This window comes from Coregonus clupeaformis, chromosome 37 (genome assembly GCF_020615455.1).
Source record: "Coregonus clupeaformis isolate EN_2021a chromosome 37, ASM2061545v1, whole genome shotgun sequence".
NCBI classification, from domain to species: Eukaryota; Metazoa; Chordata; class Actinopteri; order Salmoniformes; family Salmonidae; genus Coregonus; species Coregonus clupeaformis.
In genome coordinates, this window is record NC_059228.1 from 27,134,559 (window position 1) to 27,160,790 (window position 26,232).

The 26,232-nt window shown below is 42.8% G+C and overlaps 1 long non-coding RNA gene across 2 annotated transcripts in view; it reads right to left on the bottom strand.

The window, feature by feature from the left end:
* The window catches only part of LOC121553705, a 237,705-nt gene that overhangs the window by 198,977 nt on the left and 12,496 nt on the right, over window positions 1–26,232 (bottom strand). For both annotated transcript variants that reach the window (XR_005997564.1, XR_005997565.1), the window contains exon 2: window positions 18,853–18,938. This is a non-coding gene — a long non-coding RNA (uncharacterized LOC121553705). The remainder of the gene's footprint in view (window positions 1–18,852; window positions 18,939–26,232) is intronic.

The following is a 26,232-nucleotide window of genomic DNA, read 5'->3' on the forward strand; positions in this document are numbered from 1 at the left end:
ACTGAGTTTGAAGGTAGGGCTTGAAATACATCCACAGGTACACCTCCAATTGACTCAAATGATGTCAATTAGCCTATCAGAAGCTTCTAAAGCCATGACATCATTTTCTGGAATTTTCCAAGCAGTTTAAAGGCACAGTCAACTTAGTGTATGTAAACTTCTGACCCACTGGAATTGTGATACAGTGAATTATATGTGAAATAATCTGTCTGTAAACAATTGTTGGAAAAATGACTTGTGTCATGCACAAAGTAGATGTCTTAACCGACTTGCCCAAACTATAGTTTGTTAACAAGAAATTTGTGGAGTGGTTGAAAAACGAGTTTTAACGACTCCAACCTAAGTGTATGTAAACTTCCGACTTCAACTGTAGCTAATGTTAGCTGGTTAAAAAAATGGTATTTGGCATCTTGTGGGGTTTATGCAGTTTAGCTACATTATGCTATCGTTAGATTCCTTTGAGTACAAAACAGTCCGAATACAGAAGTCGTTAGCTAGCTAAGTAACCTTTGTTAGCTAGCTTGAACATTGAACACACTAAGGTTAGCAAACAAACACTTTCCTAACATTACCAGTCCATGAGAACGGTGGCCATTTCGGTTTATGGATTGTTCATGAGCAGTCTTTTTCTCTTTTAGGGTCGAGTTGATTCAGATCCAAGAACAGAGAATAATGCTTGTTCGCTGCGTCTGCATGCTCTTTTAGTTTCCCGGCGGCTGTAAATTAGGTTGCAAGTGACTTTCACTCCTTCTCCAGCTCCAGGGCAGCATGGTCATTCGAGTAGATGGGATTAGCGCAAAGACACACCTAGCCCAGAAGGCCAGCCCAAGGCGGCTCAGGGCTCAACCCCCTTGTTTTCGTTCAAAGTGAAAAAACTACACAATAAGTGGGGCGCCATACGATCGCCGACGACCTTCGGATTCCAGCTTTAAACAGTCAGTAAAATAACTTATTTAGCTATCTATAAAAAGCACAACGTGTATGATATCATGCATGTAAGCTTATCTGTCATGTCCACAACGATGGAGCAGCAGACCAAGCAATATGCGAGAGGAGGACCCTATACCGTAGGATAATTATTCTGGGTGGTGTCAACTTCCTTCATTAACAGGTACTGGGGAGATCGATTCTGTTACTTGTTATTCGTGCCAAATATTGCTATTTTGGGATAGTTGTTCACTGAATTGCTAGCACTAGTTGCTGATGCTGCTACAGTGGCTACAAACGTTTCACATTCAGTGGAATGTGAATGCTGTTACTAGCCGGCATCCCCCGGTACTCTACCCTGCACCTTAGAGACTGCTGCCCTATGTACAAAGTAATTGAACACTGGTCACTTTAATAATGTTTACGTACTGTTTTACCTACAGTTGAATTCGGAAGTTTACATACACTTAGGTCGGAGTCATTAAAACTTGTTTTTCAACCACTCCACATTTATTTTTAACAAACTATAGTTTTGGATAGTCAGTTAGGACAACTACTTTGTGCATGACACAAGTCATTTTTCCAACAATTGTTTACAGACAGATTATTTCACTTACAATTCACTGTATCACAATTCCAGTGGTTCAGAAGTTTACATACACTAAGTTGACTGTGCCTTTAAACAGCTTGGAAAATTCTCATGGCTTTAGAAGCTTCTGATAGGCTAATTGACATAATTTGAGTCAATTGGAGGTGTACCTGTGGATGTATTTCAAAGCCTACCTTCAAACTCAGTGCCTCTTTGCTTGACATCATGGCGAAAATCAAAAGAAATCAGCCAAGACCTCAGAAAAAAAATTGTAGACCTCCACAAGTCTGGTTCATCCTTGGGAGCAATTTCCAAACGCCTGAAGGTACCATGTTCGTCTGTACAAACAATAGTACGCAAGTATAAACACCATGGGACCACACAGCCGTCATACCACTCAGGAAGGAGATGCGTTCTGTCTCCTAGAGATTAACGTACTTTGGTGCGAAAAGTGCAAATCAATCCCAGAACAACAGCAAAGGACCTTGTGAAGATGCTGGAGGAAACAGGTACAAAAGTATCTATATCCACAGTAAAATTAGTCCTATATCGACATAACCTGAAAGGCCGCTCAGCAAGGAAGAAGCCACTGCTCCAAAACCGCCATAAAAAAAGCCGGACTACGGTTTGCAACTGTTCATGGGGACAAAGATCGTACTTTTTGGAGAAATGTCCTCTGGTCTGATGAAACAAAAATAGAACTGTTTGGCCATAATGACCATCATTATGTTTGGAGGAAAAAGGGGGACCTTGCAAGCCGAAGAACACCATCCCAACCGTGAATGACGGGGGTGGCAGCATCATGCTGTTCGGGTACTTTGCTGCTGGCGGGACTGGTGCACTTCACAAAATAGATGGCATCATGAGGAAGGAAAATGATGTGGATATATTGAAGCAACATCTCAAGACATCAGTCAGGAAGTTAAAGCTTGGTCGCAAATGGGTCTTCCAAATGGACAATGACCCCAAGCATACTTCCAAAGTTGTGGAAAAATGGCTTAAGGACAACAAAGTCAAGGTATTGGAGTGGTCATCACAAAGCCCTGACCTCAATCCTATAGAACATTTGTGGGCAGAACTGAAAAAGTGTGTGCGAGCAAGGAAGCCTACAAACCTGACTCAGTTAGACCAGCTCTGTAAGGAGGAATGGAACAAAATTCACCAAACTTATTGTGGGAAGCTTGTGGAAGGCTACCCAACACGTTTGACCCAAGTTAAACAATTTAAAGGCAATGCTACCAAATAATAATTGAGTGTATGTAAAATTCTGACCCACTGGGAATGTGATGAAAGAAATAAAAGCTGAAATAAATAATTCTCTACTATTATTCGGACATGTCACATTCTTAAAATAAAGTGGTGATCCTAACTGACCTAAGACAGGGAATTTTTACTGGGATTAAATGTCAGGAATTGTGAAAAACTGAGTTTAAATGTATTTGGCTAATGTGTATGTAAACTTCCGACTTCAACTGTACTTCATATGTATAGCTAATTTCCCCCCAACATCGGACACCCCCTAACTTCGGACACTCTCTAGCGGTTGGAGGACTAAATCACCTCGAGCTCAACATTTAAATGGACTGGAAAATAACGGTAAGTTTTGCGACTAAAGACACCCTTCTAGCTAGCTGACCACCGATTTTCAGTGCAATTTATGTAAGTTACAGTGGGGAAAAAAGGATTTAGTCAGCCACCAATTGTGCAAGTTCTCCCACTTAAAAAGATGAGAGAGGCCTGTAATTTTCATCATAGGTACACGTCAACTATGACAGACAAATTGAGAGAAAGAAAATCCAGAAAATCACATTGTAGGATTTTTAATGAATTTATTTGCAAATTATGGTGGAAAATAAGTATTTGGTCACCTACAAACAAGCAAGATTTCTGGCTCTCACAGACCTGTAACTTCTTCATTAAGAGGCTCCTCTGTCCTCCACTCGTTACCTGTATCAATGGCACCTGTTTGAACTTGTTATCAGTATAAAATACACCTGTCCACAACCTCAAACAGTCACACTCCAAACTCCACTATGGCCAAGACCAAAGAGCTGTCAAAGGACACCAGAAACAAAATTGTAGACCTGCACCAGGCTGGGAAGACTGAATCTGCAATAGGTAAGCAGCTTACATTTACATTTACATTTACGTCATTTAGCAGACGCTCTTATCCAGAGCGACTTACAAATTGGTGCATTGAAGGATTACTTTATCCTATCCCAGGTATTCCTTAAAGAGGTGGGGTTTCAAAAGGTGGTGAGTGGAGGACTTGGTTTGAAGAAATCAACTGTGGGAGCAATTATTAGGAAATGGAAGACATACAAGACCACTGATAATCTCCCTCGATCTGGGGCTCCACGCAAGATCTCACCCCGTGGGGTCAAAATGATCACAAGAACGGTGAGCAAAAATCACAGAACCACACGGGGGGACCTAGTGAATGACCTGCAGAGAGCTGGGACCAAAGTAACAAAGCCTACCATCAGTAACACACTACGCCGCCAGGGACTCAAATCCTGCAGTGCCAGACGTGTCCCCCTGCTTAAGCCAGTAGATGTCCAGGCCCGTCTGAAGTTTGCTAGAGTGCATTTGGATGATCCAGAAGAGGATTGGGAGAATGTCATTTGGTCAGATGAAACCAAATTATAACTTTTTGGTAAAAACTCAACTCGTCGTGTTTGGAGGACAAAGAATGCTGAGTTGCATCCAAAGAACACCATACCTACTGTGAAGCATGGGGGTGGAAACATCATGCTTTGGGGCTGTTTTTCTGCAAAGGGACCAGGACGACTGATCCGTGTAAAGGAAAGAATGAATGGGGCCATGTATCGTGAGATTTTGAGTGAAAACCTCCTTCCATCAGCAAGGGCATTGAAGATGAAACGTGGCTGGGTCTTTCAGCATGACAATGATCCCAAACACACCGCCCGGGCAACGAAGGAGTGGCTTCGTAAGAAGCATTTCAAGGTCCTGGAGTGGCCTAGCCAGTCTCCAGATCTCAACCCCATAGAAAATCTTTGGAGGGAGTTGAAAGTCCGTGTTGCCCAGCGACAGGCCCAAAACATCACTGCTCTAGAGGAGATCTGCATGGAGGAATGGGCCAAAATACCAGCAACAGTGTGTGAAAACCTTGTGAAGACTTACAGAAAACGTTTGACCTGTGTCATTGCCAACAAAGGGTATATAACAAAGTATTGAGAAACTTTTGTTATTGACCAAATACTTATTTTCCACCATAATTTGCAAATAAATTCATAAAAAATCCTACAATGTGATTTTCTGGATTTTGTTTTCTCATTTTGTCTGTCATCTTTTTAAGTGGGAGAACTTGCACAATTGGTGGCTGACTAAATACTTGTTTTCCCCACTGTAAGTTATATATGTACACATTTTGTGGGACACGCTGCATATTGTAAAATTCGACTGCGCGACAGGCTACACATAATTTAATATCCAACTTCTTACCTCTGAAATATAGCTAACGGATTTTCTAATGTTGCTAGCTTAGTTGCTAAATGTTGATATAACTGCTAAGACAGCAAAAAGGAAAGAAATTGTAAGCGTTAGATAATACATATCACAAAAACAGCTGAATGTTGTCAAGCTTTACCGTATCAAAATTGGAGTCCTCTGACGGAGGCGTTTTGCACAATCTGCAAAGATTTATTTGGAACTTTGAACCATGAACTTTTTGACACCTATCACTGTTGGCTATGTTTAATCTTACAACAGCTACATAGAGGCAGTATTTAGTCAAATGTTACAATGTATGCATCGATATTAAACTAATTGGGACACTAATTTTCATTACAGATAACATCAAACAAAAAATGTGGGTACACTTTCAGTTATTGTGAAAACGTTCATCACCTTTCAATGCCTTAGCTTTGAAATGTAAATGTTTATACATATTCAGATTGAGTTATCTTTCTAAAATGTGTATAGTATGCCAAGTTATTTAGCTGCATGTATTTCCCACCACAGCATGGAGAAAGTCAAGAGGAAGCAGTGGAGTGAGGTGGACATGTTCCATGCCATGGAGGACTGCGGGGCAAGGATGGCTATCCACCAGGCTGGCAAGGTTAGGCATCTTTTGTTTTTAGGAGATGACCATGTGTATGTGATTTGTATCTGCTAGGAACAGTTTTCTTTTCTTATCTACCAAGGTGCATGGTGTACCTCGGCAGACCCTGGCGGACAGGCTGGGCGGCCGGGTGACCCATGGTTGTCGCAGTGGACCACCCACATTGCTTGCACCAGAGGATGAAAATTCTCTGGTGCAGTACTGTATCTACTGCACCAGGCATGGGGTTCCCCTTCACCAGACAGAGGCTGATGAAATACGCCGACAAAATACGCAGGTATTTGGTGTTCTATGTGTTTATGTATGTAGATTGGTGGACTGACTGTTCTCAATGTGTGTGATGTAAATGTGGATGTGTATGGTGATGCCAAAACAAACATTTTCATCCTGGATGGACAATTATATATTCTATTCTATTGTAGGTTTCGGCACCCAGGGGAAACAATCCCACCAGGTGGTGGGAAATGTTCAGGAGGAGGCACAAGGACCTGAGCATGAGGAGGCCGGACACCCTGGACAGGGGGAGAGCTGAGTGTGCCACACGTCAGACGATGGACACCTCCTTCACTTCTTATGAGAAGCACTTGGAGGAGAGTGGGTTGAGGGAGAAACCCAGACAAATCTATAACTGCGATGAGTCTGGGTTTCGTAGCGACCAGAGCAGGCACAAAGTGCTGGCTCCCCGGGGTGCAAAACACGTGTACCAGCAGGCTCTGGGGACCAAGGAGCACATCACAGTGCTGGTCTGCTTCAACGCAGCTGGGGAGGACGTCCCCCCGTTTATCATCTACCCCAAGTGTTTCCCCGGTGGCCACTACACACTGGGAGGCCCCCCAAGCCTTGTATGGACAGTCAAGCAGTGGCTACATTGATGGGGACCTGTTCAGGAAGTGGTTTCAGCACTTCATTAAGCATGCACTTCTCCTCTTCGATGGGCACAAGAGCCACATGTACCCGGAGGTGCTCGCGGCGGCACTAAGGGAAGGGGGTTATACTTCTTTGTCTTCCACCACACTGCACATGTCCTGCAGCCGCTGGAAGTGGCATACTTTGGCCCTTTAAAGGCTGGGTTCTCCAAGGTAGCTGGAGACCTTAGCCATTTTGACCACTCCTACATGGTAAACAAATCAGAATTTGCCAGAGTATTCCGCTACCCGTACCAGCGAAGCAAGGACATGCGCTATGTGGTGGAAGGGTTTAAGAAGTGTGGCCTCTTCCCTTTTGACCCTGCAGCCATTGAAGGGTCCCGTTTAATGCCATCTCGGTCCCTACCAGGTCCCACCAACGCCTGTCCTGGAACCATCAGCACCTCCTCCCCAGTGACCACAGGAGGACCCTCAGCCCCTGCTCCAGTCCCAGCCCTGGCTCTAGAAGAGCACCCCCTAATAGAGGGGGGGGGGGCTGATAGCGAAGGACCTGGGGCACATCCTTACTGTACTGAAGTATCGGCTGGACCGATACAGAAGACTCCCTGTGGTCGCCACATGCCTCACCGGGGAGGAATACACGCGCCAGTGGCAGGAGAGGGGTGAGAAAGAGAGGGCCGAGGCAGAGGAGAAAAAGTGTCGGGCAGCCCTCAGAACACAGAGGGCACAGGAGAGGGCTGCCATGGATGAGACCATTGACGCCATCGCCTCTGCTTGACCCCCTGCTGGAACCACTCCTGACAGCTGCATCACCACTGCCAGTGCCTCCCAGTGTGCAACACCTGTAGGAGCCGCCGGAGTCCCCAGCTGCAGAAGAAGGCCACGTGCCTACTCTCCCGGCCACACCATCGTCGGCCCCTCAACCCCACCATTACAAACACCAGCTCCTCCAAGCCATCGTCAGCGGTTTTGTCCACCACGATACCTCCCCCCCTGTCTGTCACCACCAACACGGCCTCCTCTGGACCAACTGCCTCCTCCGTTTCCCCTGGTCACACCACCATAGGAGCCTCGTCTGGTGTCCCTGCCCCCTGCAATTTGAATACCGCCACCATCACAGGTAAACACATGATAAATTACGAAAAAATGACTGTTTGTTATCTGTTTTATAAAACAGCAATGTAAAAAAAAAAAAAATCTCTCTTTACATATCTACAGTCCATAGCACCAGCCCTCAAGTCATCCCCACCTCCTCCAAAACCACTGCAGCTTCCTCCAGAGGTATTGATGTAAAAAAGTTGAAAAGGGTTTTCATGCAACATGCTCTGTCTAACACTACTATTTCTCAAACTGCAGCACAGAAAAGGAAGAGAAAAGCTCCACCGGTCACGTCTGTCACGCCACCCATGGCACCACTCTCAGGTACTTCATAATCTGTTTTTTCTCTCTCTCTGTTGTATCAATTACTATTGTTGTTGAAGAACTTCTACATTTTGCAAAACCATATTAATCAATTTTTTATATTTTATTTTATTTTTTATAAAAGTAGACACCACCTGCTGTGCTCGCTGCGGGGAGCATGATCCGCCTGCAAGCTCCCCTCAGGAGTGTAGATCCGAGGTGCCATGGGTGTGCTGTGACTTCTGCCAGCACTGGTTCCACTGCAGGTGTGTGCAGTGGGATCCAGAGGTAGCGGTGGAGCTGGATTTTTATTGTGATTTTTGTGACAATATAGGGATGGAGGTCGAGATTTTATTGTTTGTTTTGTTTGTGTTCATATGAAATTATTTATTTGTACAAAAAATAAATGTCTAAAATATAATATATATATTTATTCAACCCATCTTGTGTATTTCTTCCTTTACTTTCCAAGTGCACCTCTGCAACACAAACTCCAACAGTGTTTTCATTGTTTGTCATTGCACATAACTGAAATTAAAGTTTTATTTAATGTAAATTATTAATACTCATATTTTAGTATTCAACTATTATCTACTTTCTCAAAACATAAGATTAATCTGTAAAACAAATGATGAGACATTATTTGGTTACAACACTGAATATGTTGGTGAATAACCATTTTTTAAGAGTCCACAGGAGGGCACACCGGGCTACGCAATGAAAAGTTGACAGGCAAGTCATTATTTTTTACCGGAAGGCTAGCCAACTAGTCAACTATCTAGTAAACACTTCGGGTACGTGGTTGGTGTCTCTTTTTTCAACAAAATTAAACGGATATATCTTGTAATTAAACAAAATAGTAAGGTGGACAATAACTGGGGACCGTATGCCGATAATACGGGACATATTTATTTGCTAAACCGCTTATCAAAAAGCTGATAATAGTAGTATTTCCACTGAAATGTCAAACATTCTAATTGCTAACCCGTTAGCTAACATTTTTACGACACCAATAATCACATAACATTGATGGCTTGATCACAAGATAACACTGTTGAAGGTCATATATTTCTTAAACGCTGATGAATATGCCGATAATATGGGGTTCCACGCTATGTATTCTAGTGAAGGCTCATCCTATAGAACTACTGCTGTACACACCTTTTCTATTCATATACTGTCCATACTGTCTATATACACCATCATAAACATACTGTATATATTTATATTCTGGACTCTGACATTGCTTGTTCGGATATTTCTTAATTCCTTTCTTTATATTTGGGGATTTGTGTGTATTGTTTTGTATTGTCAGGTGTTACTGCACTGTTGGAGCTAGAAAGATAAGCAATTCACTGCACCTCCAAAATATGCGTATGTCATCAATAGAATTTGATTTGAATGTGTTATCACGTGATGCTGCCTTCGAATCCTGTCCCAAATGGCAGTAAACTACTGGAAAAGTGCTACTTCTAAGGTAGGTGCCTTTGGAGGCAGGAAGGCAGCAGCCTTTGGATTGGTTAAATAATAACAGTAGGCTTCACCAACATTAGTTTCAATTCATACAAAGTGTCAAAACGATTGCCCAGCACTGGGCGCGAACTCTTGATGCTAGGAGCCAAAGCGTGCTGCTCAGATCACTGCGCTACAGCAGTTCACAACGCTCTAGCAAGCCGTGAGAATACTTGATGGTATGAGGTCGGTTGGTTTGCAGAGCCTTCCCCAAACTATAGCCCTAGGTATGGTACTGCATTGTATAGCCTACAAACATCGCTTCTAGCTGCCTCCTGCCGGCCATTCTAAATATTCAATATTCATTCAAATCCTCCTGCTGCAGGATTATTATCCTCCTGCGACGAAATGGGTCATATTAAGATCTGACATCTGTGCCTATTATTTATCTACCCACTCTGTCCAGCCTCCCTCATTCATTCAGTCACTCATTACTCACACTGAGTAGAGTAAAACAACATGGATTTTAGATTAACATTTATTGTTTTAATATAATTATTCTTACATTGCATTAATAAAAGCAACACCACCAATTAAATCCATAGACTCGTGCATGCACCAGAACAGTACATTTCAATACAGGAATAGAGAGATCACATAAGTCTGTCCTTGTAGATGTGTACAAGCATATTGTAATGTCAATGTGTCCCAAACCACACAGAACTCTCTACTTTTCCCCTGTTTTGAGTAGTGGGGTCATGGCGGGCCAGTGCTTTATGGTTTGTGTATTTTGGGGTCAGAGGAAAATGGCTTCCCTGAAAAAATAATCAGCACATTTGCGAGCCATCACCATCGGCAGCACACACAGGGAGATGAGAACGGCATCGCCCAAGATATATTACCCACAATGCTTTTCAACAAGGCAACTAATTAGTAGAAGAATGGTCAAGTAAAAGAAGAGTGTGATTAGAGAGAGAGAGAGAGAGAGAGTGGAAAAAGGGAGAGAAAGAAATCTCACATGCAGTCGCTTTTGGACCAATGCCAAAAAGGCTTTTTTCTGCCACTAGAGCTGCTAGTAGCTTGTAAACGGTGGCTTCAATATTTAATGAAATGCTTATGTTGCAGCACCTGGACATATCCGCTCAGCCGCCCAACAGGGCGCTCCCAGGAGGGTCATTACCGCAGCCATTTTCAGAGAGGGCAGATCCCAGGCCTGGGTGCCAACCATGATGCCTGTCTTCTGGAATCTACGCTCACTAAAACAGCAAGGGAGGTGGGTGGGAGGGGGATGCACTGCTGCTGGGACCAGCGTCTGAGAAGGTGTGTGTATGTGTTTGTGTGTGAGAGAGAGGGTGAAGAGGAGAGAGTGGTAGAACATGGTGGTGTAGTGTGGGGCCAGTGTATTCCCAGTGAGTGCGGTAGGTAGGTAGTATAGCCCGTGCTTCTCTCCTGGCATCTAAACACTACAGTGGTCCTGCAGGGGGACATTGAGCACGGTAAAAACAGGCTGAAGTATGCTTTCCTTTCAACACAAAACCACTTACAGTATGTGTGAAGTTGCCTCGGCTGCAATCTGTCATGTAAACTGTACAAACTGACACTAACACACACACGTAAACACACTCTTTTGGGATCAGCAATGAAACATGGGAGTACAAAAGAGCCAAATATCTTAGAGGTCATAGAGACGCTTGCACTCATGAGTCCTTCACACACAGACTCACACACACACACCTGTGCCCTTTTCCCTGGGATGGCCTGGCTGGGGATAATGCTGCTTACATGCATTCCTCTACCTCCCAGCCGCCTGACTGTCCGGCACTGCCCTGGCACACGCACACACACACACCGGGGCGGCAGGTAGCTTAGTGGTTAAGAGCGTTGTGCCAGTAACCGAAAGGTCGCTGGTTCGAATCCCTGAGCCGACTAGGTGAAAAATCTGTCGATGTGCCCTTAAGCAAGGCACTTAACCCTAATTGCTCCTGTAAGTCGCTCTGGATAAGAGCGTCTGCTAAATGACTAAAATGTAAAAATGTAAAATGTACACACACAGAGACGCACACACACATCCCTGGGTAAGTGAAGTCCCAGCCTAACAGAGTTTAATTATTCCCACCACATCCATCACAGCTCCAGTTGGAGCCCACAGTATTTTATCACCACTTTTAGGGGTTATTAGTACAAATACACTGTCACACTGCATTACCAGAGGAGCGCTTTAGGTGCCATCTCTCCCGAACATTCATTAAAATCTCTATCAATATCTATCAGCGCCTGCTCTCCCCTCGCCCTCTCTCTCGCTCCCATTAGAGAAGGCAGGGCAACTTTTCCCCCTCGCCCTGACCGGCCGCCGACACTCCGCACACCTCTAAAAGTTTTCACTTCATTTATCGCCCCCCTCTTCCTCTGTTCCGCCCATCGCCGGGCAATTGATGGAGGCTGGCAAGGACACCAGTGGCAGCGACTTTAAGAGACCAAGTCCTGAGAAACATGGATCAGATGACTGCTTTTAGGGGAAGCAGAGCACATTATTCAATCTGCACCATTACCAACTGGACAAAGGTGAGGGGATTAAGAAAGACTTTGCTTTTGCAAAGTTTCGGAAGAAAGGGACATTTTGCAGTTCTGGAGAAAGAACTAAGTGGGGCATCCATCACATAGTATTGGACACCGATTCACAGTACATTACAGTATCAGAACTGACATTCTGACAGAGTCTAATGGATCGTTATGGTTAAGGCCTTTGGACAATGTTGGCAGTGTAGCTACTGCCCATATCTGAATGAATGGTTGTACCCTAATAGCTTTCATCAGACAGACAGCGAAGTTAAAAAAGCCTGACACCTCTAAGTGGCAGCTGTTGTGTACTGGTGGCGGGTTGATGCCTCTAAATATTATTTCCAGGTAAATGCACACAGCTTGGGGCCCTAAGTGGCACAATTAGCATCCTTACATGTCTGTTTAGGTATAGGACACAACCACCTGGTGCTGTTACCATGTGGATGTTCCCCTATAATCCCCCTATAGGAAATAGTATCCACCATCCAGCTCCTACTCTCTGTTCATGTCTGTTCCACTCTCAACTCCATGGGTCATCAGCTTGAGTGAGTTCCTTCACATTAGAGACGAGAAAACTAAGACTCCAACTTGTCCCGGTTTAGTCCCCCCCTGTTTATTCAACTTTAATTATTTTATATTTTTTTCCGTCCACGAAATAAAAATCTATAAGTGGATTCCCCAAGCTCTCGTTATCCTGTTGAACATATTTTATAGTGAAATAAAACGGCAGCGTAAAGAACGCTGGAATTTGAACCCTGCTGCTCGGGCAAAGCTAAGGTCAGGGAAATTAATTGTACTGACTGTTGAGGAGGGAAGACAAAGACAAATAGAAAGAAAGAGAGATTGAGATAGAAATATTGCAAACACAATCAAAATCATGTAACGTGAATCTCCTTTTTCAACTGCAAGTACAGTATTTCGCCAGTTGATGCATTTCATATAATTCAAATATTCATCACTACACTAAATTTACTTTATTTAATTTGCTGTTCATACATTATTGAGATCTAAATCTACAGTTGAAGTCGGAAGTTTACATACACTTACGTTGGAGTCATTAAAACTCGTTATTCACCCACTCCACAATTTTCTTGTTAACAAACTATAGTTTTGGCAAGTAAACTATAGTTTTGCATGACACAAGTAATTTTTCCAACAATTGTTTACAGACAGATTATTTCACTTATAATTCACTGTATCACAATTCCAGTGGGTCAGAAATGTACATACACTAAGTTGACTGTGCCTTTAAACAGCTTGGAAAATTCCAGAAAATTATGTCATGGCTTTAGAAGCTTCTGATAGGCTAATTGACATCATTTGAGTCAATTGGAGGTGTACCTTTGGATGTATTTCAAGGCCTACCTTCAAACTCAGTGCCTCTTTGCTTGACATCATGGGAAAATAAAAAGAAATCATCCAAGAACACAGAAAAATCATTGTAGCTTGTGGAAGGCTACCCGAAACGTTTGACCCAAGTTAAACAATTTAAAAGGCAATGATACCAAATACTAATTGAGTGTATGTAAACGTCTGACCCACTGGGAATGTGATGAAATAAATAAATTCTGAAATAAATAATTATCTCTACTATTATTCTGACATTTCACATTCTTAAAATAAAGTGGTTATCCTAACTGTCCTAAGACAGGGCATTTGTATTGAATTAAATGTCAGGAATTGTGAAAAACTGAGTTTAAATGTATTTGGCTAAGGTGTATGTAAACTTCCGACTTCAACTGTATATACTGAGTGCACAAAACATTAGGAACCACATTTGCCCTCAGAACAGCCTCAATTCGTTGGGGCATGGACTCTACAAGGTGTCAAAAGCGTTCCACAGGGATGCTGGTACATGTTGACTCCAATGCTTCCCATAGTTGTGTCAAGTTGGCTGGTAGTGGATCACTACTCCGAATAGCTCGTTCCATCTCATCCCACAAATGCTCAATTGAATTGAGATCTGGTGACTGGGCAGGCCACTGCAGTAAGCTGGATTCACTGTAATGTTTGTGGAACCATTCCTGGACAATCCTATCCTTGTGGCATGGTGCATTATCCTGCTGAAAAAATCTATTCGCAGATGGATACACTGCTGCCATGAAGGGATGCACCTGATTGCCAATGATGTTCAGATATCTTGTGGCATTCAAACGTTGCTCCACTTTTACCACCAGCCTGCAATGTTGACACGCAGCATGATGGATGCATGTACTCATTTGGTTTTCACCATACCCTAGTCGTCCCATCAGCGTGAAACAGCAGGAACCGGGATTCATCAGACCAGACAATGTTTTTCCAATTCTCCAGCGTCCAGTGTTTTCAATCCTTAGCCCACTGCAACAGCAGTTTCTTGTTTTTTGCTGAAAGAAGTAGAACTCTGTAAGGTCATCAGCTGCCATACCCCATTAGTGTCAAGGTACGACGAGTTGTGCATTATTTTATGTATCTTTGGGCACCAATGTTGTACTGGACTGTCAGTTGACTAACTGTACCCCATCTGTTGCTCTGCACAATTCATGTCAGCCTCCTTTGTCCTCCTTCATCAATGACCCGTTTTCGACCACTGGCCTGCCTTTGGGTGGTGGAACATTATTGATACACACGGGAAACTGTTGAGCGTGAAAAACCCAGAAGCACCTACCACCATACTGCAACAATATTTTGTCTTGCCCGTTCACCCTATGAATGGCACACATACACAATATATGTCTCAATTGTCTCAAGGCTTAAAAAAACGTATTTAACCTGTCTCCTCCCCTTAATCTACACGGATTAAAGTGGATTTAACAAGTGACATCAATAAGGGATCATAGCTTTCACCTGGATTCACCTGATCAGTCTAAACACATTGCTGCACTTGCCATCCAAAATAGTTGAAATAAGTCTACACATTTCTGGTAGAAATAACAACCTAGCCATCGACACATTTTGTGCTATGCTAGTGTGTGTGTGTGTGTGTGTGTGTGTGTGTGTGTGTGTGTGTGTGTGTGTGTGTGTGTGTGTGTGTGTGTGCGTGTGTGTTTACAAGTCTCCTCAGGTAGTGTCAAGCAGCTGGACTGCTTCTCAGCTGAGGATTCTGGATGTGAAAAAGACATGCGAGGAGAGGAAGAGGAGGAGAGAGGAAGAGGAGAGAAAACCTCTGGCCGCCTGCCACTCATCTGGGCACCTTCCTAAGCAGGGCAGAAAATCAAACACGCTGGGAAAGAATTAAATAAAAGAGAGGAAGAAAAATGATTTCTTATAAATAGCAGGGCTCGCCAGAAGGCAGAGGAAATGAGAGCAGCGAGCGCTGGAAAGGAGCTTGAGCTTGACACGGGGCTTAAAATTGAGAGGGGGCGGAAAGAGGGACCTACTGTGCGAAAATGTCTCCAACCAAAGCGCAGATTAGTGTTCCAGCCTTCTCCACTGCCAAGATCCACCAGAACAACTAATATTCTTCCACAGCCTTTTCTCTTCATCTCCTTCCCTTCTTTCTCTCTGCTCTTTAAAGTATAATTTCCCCCTCACCGTCATTATGCCTAAAATGAAGCAGAGAATGTTCTGCCAGGGCCGGTCAAACACATCAGACTATCTGCGTGCAGTGAGGTGCGGCTGCTGTTGTGTGTGTCACTGACTATGCCTGTCAGTCTGTGTGTATGCTTTGTTAGAAAGCAACGGGTCTGCAACTACAAAGGAATCTATATAGAGGTGTAGCAGATAAATGATCTCTCTCTCCCTCTCTCCCTTCCCCTGTCTCTTCATCCTTCATTTTATGATGACATTTCATTCTCTTTCCTTCTATTTTTCCATCTATCTCTCCCTATCCCTTTCTCACAATGTATTTCTCCTGAAAAGATGCCGGCAGCGACAAGAAATCCTGCAGAAACCACATAAACAAGTCAAAGTGATCACATAAAGATCAGTCGGCAGATCAGAAAGACAGGAGTGATTATGCCTTCGTTCTCCCGGGTCGTTGAAGAGCGTTCCAGAATGCTGGGAGTAAAAGAGCCACTTCATAAACAGATGCCTGGCATACGATTTCACCGGGGGAGTGTGAATACATTTCAGTTATAAATACTCCCGTCTCTGTATAGGTGCGAGCATATGTAATTAGACACTGCAACAGAAAACCTACTTGTGTTCCTCTCTGTCTGCATATTTTGTCCACAAATAATGTACTACAAAGGCAGATCGTGCCTGCATATTCATTTACAAAATAACAGTTTGCTGATAAGGTTGAGGCATGTGATAATCAATTAGCTAAATGTTATACAAAAACCAAGCCGCTTTTTGGGCATTTGGTGTTTGAGAAGACACAAAATGTCTACTTCAGCAAAACTCTCTCGGCTCTGAATATGAATTCCACATTAGCCCAGATAAGACCAAAGACAAAGAGGGAAACAGGAGATATATTTGTAATGAGTTAGTTTCGAGGGTTGTTCAGCAGTGCAAAGAGTTTGTTTTACAGAATGGAAACAGGGTGTCTAAATGCACCTGCTATTGCTGTTTCTAAACAGCCATTGGTGAAAATGAGTTTGCTACATTAATGTGTCAGAAATGTATTGACAGTCAGAAAAATGTCAGTAAAAATGTTATGACATTGAAGACGAATACACTAAATGGATAGACTTGGACATCCTGTGTGCAATCAATTTTTGTGTACAATCTATTTTTTTCAATACAGTAGGGTAAATTGTTACATATCACTTGAGCACAGCTTGACAAGAGAGATAAATGTTTTTCGTTCCACCTTAGTGATCCTGGAGAGCATGCATTGACAGACAAATGAAATGATCCCTGCATACTTGCAAATGTCTCACAAATATGCAAGTAATTTACCGTTAAATTCAATAACAGGAAAGTCTAATTGTACAGCATGTACAACTTAATTGAATTGTTCTACATGTGCAGTACTGTAATGCATTTCCAGTGGTACCAGTATTAGTTTTTTGTCTGGGCTAATACAGTAGTTATCTATCTATTAGTTTGTAATTAGGAGCACTACCTATTAACAGTATTAGTAATACTACTGACTAGATATATTATAACTTACTCCTTCCCACTTCTAACTTTGATAGTAACAGTAATAATAAGAAGAATAAGAAGAATAAGAAGAATAAGAAGAAGAAGAAGAAGAAGAAGAAGAAGAAGAAGAAGAAGAAGAAGAAGAAGAAGAAGAAGAAGAAGAAGAAGAAGAAGAAGAAGAAGAAGAAGAAGAAGAAGAAAATAATACTGTACATGTTGCCTGGTGTTTTCTTTGCCTTCTCTAGTCAGGACAACCCTGTGGTTTTTAAAATGCCATACCACTACTGTACAATCTCTCTCTCGCTCTTGAACTATGTCCCCTTGCCAGGGCACCTTGCTTGCCCTCTGCTGGCCAGATATTGAACTACCACTGACCCTGCCACTGTTTCCAGCAGGCAGTCCCTGACAGGGAACAAAGGCAGAGCACTGTGCCAAAGAGGGCTATCGCTCTCCACCCAGGGACGGGGGTAGAGGGAGGACAAGGGTGCAAGGTAAGGGGCTTCATGGTACAGAGGGTAGCAGTGGAGCTGATGATGGTGGTCCCTTCAGCAGAATGGAATGGGGAAACTACTTCACTGGGACAACTATGGGGGCGTGTTGATGTACACCCATAAAACTATGCTCACCATTATATCCTAGCATTCTATAGCAATCAAAACCCAACTGTACCAATCAAAGATCACTTCAACTGGACGGCTCTAATCTGAATGTGGGGTGTTTTGTAAATGCTGAATTTTTGGAGATGACTTGGAGATTTCTCAGAGCTTCTATTAACAGCAATGGTAAAGATAATGACACAAATCTTAAATATGAATATCATTAAAAGATAACTCAAACTCAGACTAGAATAGTAATAAAAGTAAAGCAATATAAGAGGGTTTGTTTAACATCCAAACGTCCTTGGCTGAGGCCCAGCCAGGCAGCCGAGACGGTTTCAGGAGGAAGAGAGTGGCACATTTAATTTGCCCTTTGTTTTGATTTGGCTTCCACGCCAAGGCAAGGTCTTTCATAATGGCACCTTGACTGTGAAGAACTTCATCCCAAGCCTCGCTATCTTTACCATGTGACAAGGTGCTGCTTTGTTGCCAGGAGAGTGGAAGGCGCTTTGAACTGCAGACTGACAGCGCAGGGGAAGCCGTTCCAAGCGTAAATGTAAATTATTGTTACTTACACGTTTAACCCGACACCTACAATCCCATTCAGGACCGAGAACAGGAATTCTGACATCATGTTGCCCTCTTTTGGTCGGCATGTGCAACTGCAACTCTCTCCTCACCACAACATGCTCCTTATCTCAACATTCAAGATACAATTATTAGATGCCCAGAAAAAAGTATTATAGAATTAACTAAAGCAAGTAAGTGACAAATATTGCTGAAAATTTCAATTGTACATTGAAGTTCAAACAAAAGTAAAACTTAAAATGTTTTCAAGAAACTGATAATACACCAACGAATGATATCATTTTGGTTCAACTGAAAAGGGACCATAAACACAAACAATGAGAATAATTTTGTTCTAATAATTAATGTATTAAGCTTGCTGTGGAAACACCTGCTAATATTTCCACATGTCTATTTATCCACTTGTGCTTGAGGACAGACTGGGTGTTAATGGACTGACCTCCAAGCAGCCATGACCCCATCCGGTAGACAATAGACTATAAAGTCAGACCAGCCTAATTCTGGTCTGAGATCAGCAACAATTCACCAGCAGTAGTCACATTAGGAGACGGTTACCAAGGTGATCAAAGAAATCTCAGTAATCTACGCTACGGCACTACAGAGACAGCATGCCCTCTTTCAACAGCAATGCCAGCCTCACCAGGAACCGTTTCAAATAAATACACCACTTTAGATAACAAACACTGACGAAATTCCCAATTTCCTCCATCTCTCTCTCTCTTTCTCTCTCTCCACTTTCCTACCTCCCTCCCACCCTCTCTCCACATCACTTTCCCAACTCACCTCCCTCTCTCCTTTCCTCCTGCAGATCCCTTCGTCCAGGGCTCACCTTGGCTCCTTCACTTCAGCATCCATCTCCTCTACATCTTCTGCAAAAAGAAAACATAAACCCGGACTGTAAGTCTCTCTGTATCCTTTCACACTGTCTTTACACCTGTCTGTTTGCCGTCCCGGTTTCCTTCCTTGTCTTCCCCCAGAGAGGAGAAGTGGAGAGGTGGGCAGTTTATTTGGTAATCTCCCCCAACTGCAGATCTAAATAAAGATGGTCTTCAAATTCCGTTCCATGTCAGATAGTCTGCTGCAGTGGAAGGATTATAAATGTGATTTAAGCACGGCACAATAGTGAGAGAGGGGAAAAGAAGACCAGGCTTGTTTGGTTCCAGGTTTCCCTGTTGAGTATTCCAGTGCCTCAGAAACGCTAAGATCATTTTCTGGCTGGTGCAATTCAACATTTTAACACTGAATCGAAGTGAGTGGCAGAGATTGCCAATAGGCAAACTTGCAATTAATTTAGTCCAGGTGCATCCTACGCTGAATCAATAAGCCTCTCCCAGCATATCATTATTGGCATAAGTATTATAATTACTTATGTTGTAACATTTTTCTTAATATGAGGGTAATATGATATGTAATTCAATCCCTATTGAAGAGAGGGAGAATAAGATCATCATAAATGCATCTCTTATGAAAATCAATTCCATGTGGATATTCCGATATCGCCCCACCACTGCCCTGTGGTTTTCTCATGCATATCAACCATTTTCTGCATTCATCTGGAAAAATATATAAATATATCAACATATTTCACAGTGGCCCTGTCCAAGGAAAACAATATGGATTTTTATTTCTTTGCAAACAATTTTAATAAAAAGCTATTGATCAGCGATCGAGTGGCTAGCCCGTGGGCCGGGTACACAGACCCAAGTGAATCTGGATCATTATGTCCTCAACTGCTGGGTTCATTCACATAGATTTGGTCAATAATGGTCTGGCACGCTTCAGGCTCCATTACCGCAAAGACTCCACACTATTCTCAGTTCTGACTGAGGGCCCTGTTCAATCAAAACCGCCAGAGTATGGCTTCCTAGGTAGCACAGAAATAACATTGCTTTTATGCAACAAGAGAGCATGTTCTGATTGTTGAGTTTCATGTTGTTTCAATGATAATATGAATGCATGTCTTACATTGGATTAACTGGATTCTCCGTTTATCATTTTTGACTGAACAGGGCTCACGCCACAAAAAGGAGTTAAAGAGGTGACTACATAGAGCCACAACTTTTCACTAGTCTATCAGGCCTATGGCAATACCTCAGCATACCACAGAGACAAAACTCAATCAATCCATAAAACAGACACACAAGGTAAACTGAATGCACATCCCTATTCTGAAAGAATGGCCTATGATTTAATATAGCCTAGACTGTGAAAGCTATTGGATGGTGTGCACACACAAACCCACACCCGTGCGCACACACACATGCACACACACACACACACAGACTCACACACACAGAGTCAGACAAATACACAGACGTTTGAGTAGGTATCAAAGCCCTGGCGCACCGAGACAGTTTTAATTATCAGGTACCGTCCTTATGCTATGATTTGAATTTTAGCAAAACGTGGTAATGATATTCAAAATGCCTGCTGGCAATTCCAGCTCGTTCTCTCTTGCCTTTTATTTTCTTTAAATGAAAATGTGAATACTTCAGTTTATAGGCTTATTTATCGGCAAGTCGCTATGTAAAATCTTTATTCTAGTGAACATATCTTTCACTGGAGAAATGGCAATAAAGGTTTGGAGAGGGATCAATGCAGAATGTATTAGTCTGCACTACAGAGGCCGCCTTTAATATTAAAAGAATTGATCCATTAAAGTGAACCTTAGTCTGTGCCAAAATAGGCGAGGTTAGTCCACTCTTTACTTGTGCCTATAGGCCTACGAGGAGAATCGCTACATTTTACTGAGAGACAGAATTAATGACAGTTTATTGGAAATGAAACTACTTTCCTAAAATATTTTATAGTCTGATATCTTTCAATGGATAACTTTAAGTTGATGTTTACGAAAGAGAAAAACAAAGGGATACCATGCAGAATGAACTTGAAAATAAATGGATGTTCTGTTTTAAGTACATCTAAAAGCCATCTCTCACCAGTGCAGCTATTTACAAGACAAGAGGAAAATGAAGTTGGAAATAACGTATTTGATTGATGTATTAGCCTACACAGTATAGTTAATATTTATATAATGGCTTTGTGATTATTTTGCAATATATTATTTAAAAAGACAAAGAACACTTCCAAGCTGCTTTCCTTAATCAGTAGTCCCGCTGAAGATAAGTGGGTACAGACAAGAAATACCTAATATAACACTACTGTATCACTGGGCATGGCAAACCTACTGTAGTCTACTGGTTAGATTACTGTAATCAACAGTGTGGGGTGAAGGATGCATCACAATAACACTTCACTAATCAAGTGGATTTTCTATATCCACACCCTGCGTTTTCTCACCTTATCACATGGGAACCTCTTGATTGTTCAATTATCTTGATATTATTAGATATTACACTGAACAAAAATATAAACGCAACATGCAACAATTTAAAGATTTCATTTAAGGAAATCAGTCAATTGAAATAAATGCCTTAATCTATAGATTTCACATGATTGGGAATACATGCATGCATCTGTTGGTCACAGAAACGTATTTAAAAAAAAGTAGGGGCATGGATCAGAAAACCAGTTAGTATCTGGTGTGACCACCATTTGCCTCATGCAGCGCGACACATCCCCTTCGCATAGAGTTGATCAGACTGTTGATAGTGGCCGGCAGGGGCGGTGTGTTCATTAGGGCGATATGGGCGACGCACTGCCAAACGGGAAAAGGAAGGGATTTTTTTCTAATCAATTATATCACGGCAACAGTAGTTATCAGTGTTCTAATCTAGACGTCTGATCTGCAACTAAATGTCCAATCAGGCTAAAGTCGTGCTTCAAATGCCCCCCCTTTTGGGGCGATTTCAGTCAGGTTGAAAATCGCCCCAGAAGTCTCTCATAGACTCTCATGTAAAAAAATTGTTTTTCAAATATCAGAGCTTTCAATACAATCTCTATGGGTTTCTGAGGGCTTGCACTTACACGCTTTCGTCATACATAACATAACCATGAACGTAACTAAGAAAAGAGCGGGTAGCAGCGTCAATCAATTCACGTACTACTATCAAGATGGCTAACGTTCAGTGCAACTCGATTGTCTCTTTGAAAGAAGTTCACATCAAAGACCATTCAAAACGAGCTACTGGAGTGTATGCTAACGGTCATGAGGGAACATATTGTGGAGGAGGTGAAGTCGGCGAACTTCGTAGCTATCCAAGCTGACGAGACCACGGACGTTTCTACACAGACACAGCTGGTGCTTGTGCTGAGGTACATAGATAGCAACCACAAAGTGCAGGAGCGCTTTTTTGAGTTCCTTCCCATCTCGGAATCAACCTCAGTCTCAATCGCCAGTGTGCTTTTGGAGAGACTGAACGGTATTTTTGCCGATGACGAGAAAGTCAAACTGTGGTGCACTGGCACTGTACCAGGTTCTCATGAGCTACAACCTCCAGGAGACGTTCTCTGAGACTGTGACTCTGTTGAACATCCTCATAACTACTCCAATGACAACAGCTGAAGCTGAGAGATGTTTCTCAACTTTGACACGAGTTAAGACATTCCTGCGAAATTCAATGGGCCAGGAACGTCTGAATGCACTGGCCATGCTTTCCATGGAGAGGGAACTAGTCCTCAGCATGCCTGATTTCAATGAGAAAGTCATTGACCGCTTTGCTGCATTGAAAGAGAGAAGAGAACAGTTTCAGTACAAGTAATGTAGCCTCTCTCTCTCTTTGTCCCTCCCTGTCTGTCTCTTTAACACACACACGCCCAAATCAGTTCACAGTTGATGTTGTTTAAAATAGTTATTTTTCATTTTTAAAAAAGTAAAAAATAAAAAAAATCTGTTCATGTTCATTTTTACAAATCTATACAATTGGCCAGAATATGGTTGTTCATATTTACAAATCTATACAATTGGCCAGAATATGGTTGTTCATTTTTACAAAGCCATACAGATAGCTGTGTTTACCTTTTCTAGAAATTATTTTCAAATTCTGTTTTCAGGCAAAATGTCTATCACTGTTCATTTTCACAAATATATACAAGAGGGCAGAATATGGAAGTCTATAAAAATTTCTTATTACCAATAACTTGCATCAATGTTTTCAGTAGCCTCTATCAAAAAGCTCCTGCTTGCTTGTTGTGAATTATGCTCAGGTGCACATATTTCCAATTCAACCATGAGGCAAAAAATGTGGTAAAAGCTCTTGTTGATCCTGCAATCTGAACAAATACCAAGATGCTGTATTTTCAGCTGATATTTCATTTGTTTATGGAAATGCATATTGTTTATGCAGTGTTGAGGAATGTGAAAGAACACCCTTGATTATTTTTACTGTGATAACTTATTTTGCTTTTGTAAGCCAACACTTTTGAGATCAGTCAATAAATGCTTCTGGCATTGACTTATATGCTGCCCCTGTCTTCATGTTGTTGCTGGACATATCTTTTTGAAAATGTGTGTAGGTCACCTAAATCATCAGAAAAATTGCCCCCCCTGAGAATTTTTTCAGGAGCCGCCACTGGTGGCCGGTGGAATGTTGTCCCACTCCTCTTTAATGGCTGTTGAAGTTGCTGGATATTGCCGGGAACTGGAACACAGTGTCATACAAGTCGATCCAGAGCATCCCAAACATGATCAATGGGTGACATGTCTGGTGAGTATGAGGGACATTTTCAGTCTCCAGGAATTGTGTACAGATCCTTGCGACATGGGGCCGTGCATTATCATGCTGAAACATGAGGTGATTGTGGCAGATGAATGGCACAACAATGGGCCTCAGGATCTCATCATGGTATCTCTGTGCATTCAAATGCCATCGATAAAATGCAATTGTGTTCGTTGTCCGTAGCTTATGCCTGCCCATACCATAACCCCACCACCACCATGGGGCACTCTGTTCACAACTTTGACATCAGCAAACCACTTGTCCACACGACTCCATGCACGCTGTCTGCCATCTGCCCGGTACAGTTGAAACCGGGATTCATCCGTGAAGAGCACACTTCTCCAGCGTGCCAGTGGCCATCGAAGGTGAGCATTTGGTCACTGAAGTCGGTTACCACACCAAACTGCAGTCAGGTCAAGACCCTGGTGAGGACGACGAGCACGCAGATGAGCTTCCCTGATACGGTTTCTGACAATTTGTGCAGAAAGTCTTCAGCTTTGCAAACCCACAGTTTCATCAGCTGTCCGGGTTGCTGGTCTCTGATGATCCCGCAGGTGATGAAGCCGGATGTGGAGGTCCTGGGCTGCCGAGGTTGCACATAGTCTGCGGTTGTGAGGCCGGTTGGACGTACTGCCAAATTCTCTAAAACGACAGGCTTATGGTAGAGAAATTAACATTAAACTCTCTGGCAACAGCTTTGGTGGACATTCCTGTAGTCAGCATGCCAATTGCACGCTCCCTCAAAACTTGAAACATCTATGGCATTGTGTTGTGTGACAAAAAAACTGCAAAGAGTGACCTTTTATTGTCCTCAGCACAAGGTGCACCTGTGTAATGATCATGCTGTTTAATCAGCTTCTTGATATGCCACATTTGTCAGGTGGATGAATTATCTTGGCAAAGGAGAAATGCTCACTAACAGGGATGTAAACAAATTAGTGCACAAAATCTGAGAGAAATACGTTTTTTTTGTTAGTAATTTTACCCCCTTTTTCTCCCCAATTTCGTGATATCCAATTGCGATCTTGTCTCATCGCTGCAACTCCCCAACGGGCTCGGGAGAGGCGAATGTCGAGTCATGCATCCTCCGAAACATGGCCCACCAAGCTGCGCTTCTTAACACCCGCTCGCTTAACCCGGAAGCTAGCCGCACCAATGTGTTCAACTGACGATCGAAGTCAGCTTGCAGGCGCCCGGCCCGCCACAAGGAGTCGCTAGAGCGCGATGAGCCAAGAAAAAAAGCCCCCCCCCGGCCAAACCCTCCCCTATCCCGGACGACGCTGGGCCGATTGTGTGCCGCCCTATGGGACTCCCGGTCACGGCCGGTTGTGACACAGCCTGGGATCGAACCCCAGGCTGTAGTGACGCCGCAACACTGCGATGCAGTGCCTTAGACCGCAGCGCCACTCGAGAGGCCAGAAATAAGCTTTTTGAATTGTTTTCTTAGAGGACAGGCTTGAATTGTGAGGACAACCATAATGAGACAAATCCATTGGTTTTCTACACAAAGTTGCAAAGGAAATGTTGATCTATTTAATAAACACAAGAGACCAGCAAAATGGATTAAAGAGTGTGGCGGTATAGCAGGAACAGCGTTATCTAGTGGTCAAATCCTGGTACTTTCACACTACTTTATGGTAAATAATGCAAGCAACATCAATGACACATTTCTCTGAACAGGGGAAGAAGACATCACCATATTCACAGGAAATACATGACAAAGAATGGAGAAGCAATATTCCAAGCCACAGCTTCATACTACTTGTCAAACATAGAGAACTAATCCTGTACACTGGTTGTTGGGGTGGGATTGGCATGGGATATGGGAGGTACATGGGTGGCTTTAGATTTTTGGGGGGATTTCTCATGTCTTACACATTGGTAGGAAAAAGTTTGTTGGGTACTATATTTATTGAATATTATCTGAATCCTATAAATTAAAATGGCCAATTTGGGTGCAATCAATAATCTTGATTTCTCTGAGATAAAATATAATTTGAACAAAATAATGTTTCAGGAATGCCAATCTTACCTGTCTCTAACTACAGAAACAATTTCAGAACAATCTGAGATGCTGCGTGTCGAAATCCTCTTTTATTGTGCTTTCTGAGGTGGAACGACCCCCCTACTGTTCCTTAGGTAGGTTCCCTGCTGCAACTCAACACTGGTGATATCGATCTGTTCCTAAACCTCCACCAGGCTCCTAGGGATAACCCCCTCCCAGCCATTCAGCAGCCAGGCAGACCTCCCTAGCCCATAAGACATCCAGGGAGTAAAGTCAATTATACACAACCTGCTTGGTCTCCCCGTGGGGGAAAGGAACCCACACTTTCTAATCCGATCAATTCATGTCAGACAGCTGGCTGGATTCAGCCCTATCTCTGAGCTCTGTAATCCAGGCTAAGACTTCACACTCTGTGCCGCTCCACCTCAGATTACCACGCATCCGTGATAATGAGTAGACACACCCACACAAACAGACATATATATATGCATAGTCAAACAAACACACAAACAAAACCATACATTTACTCAGTTCCTAAAC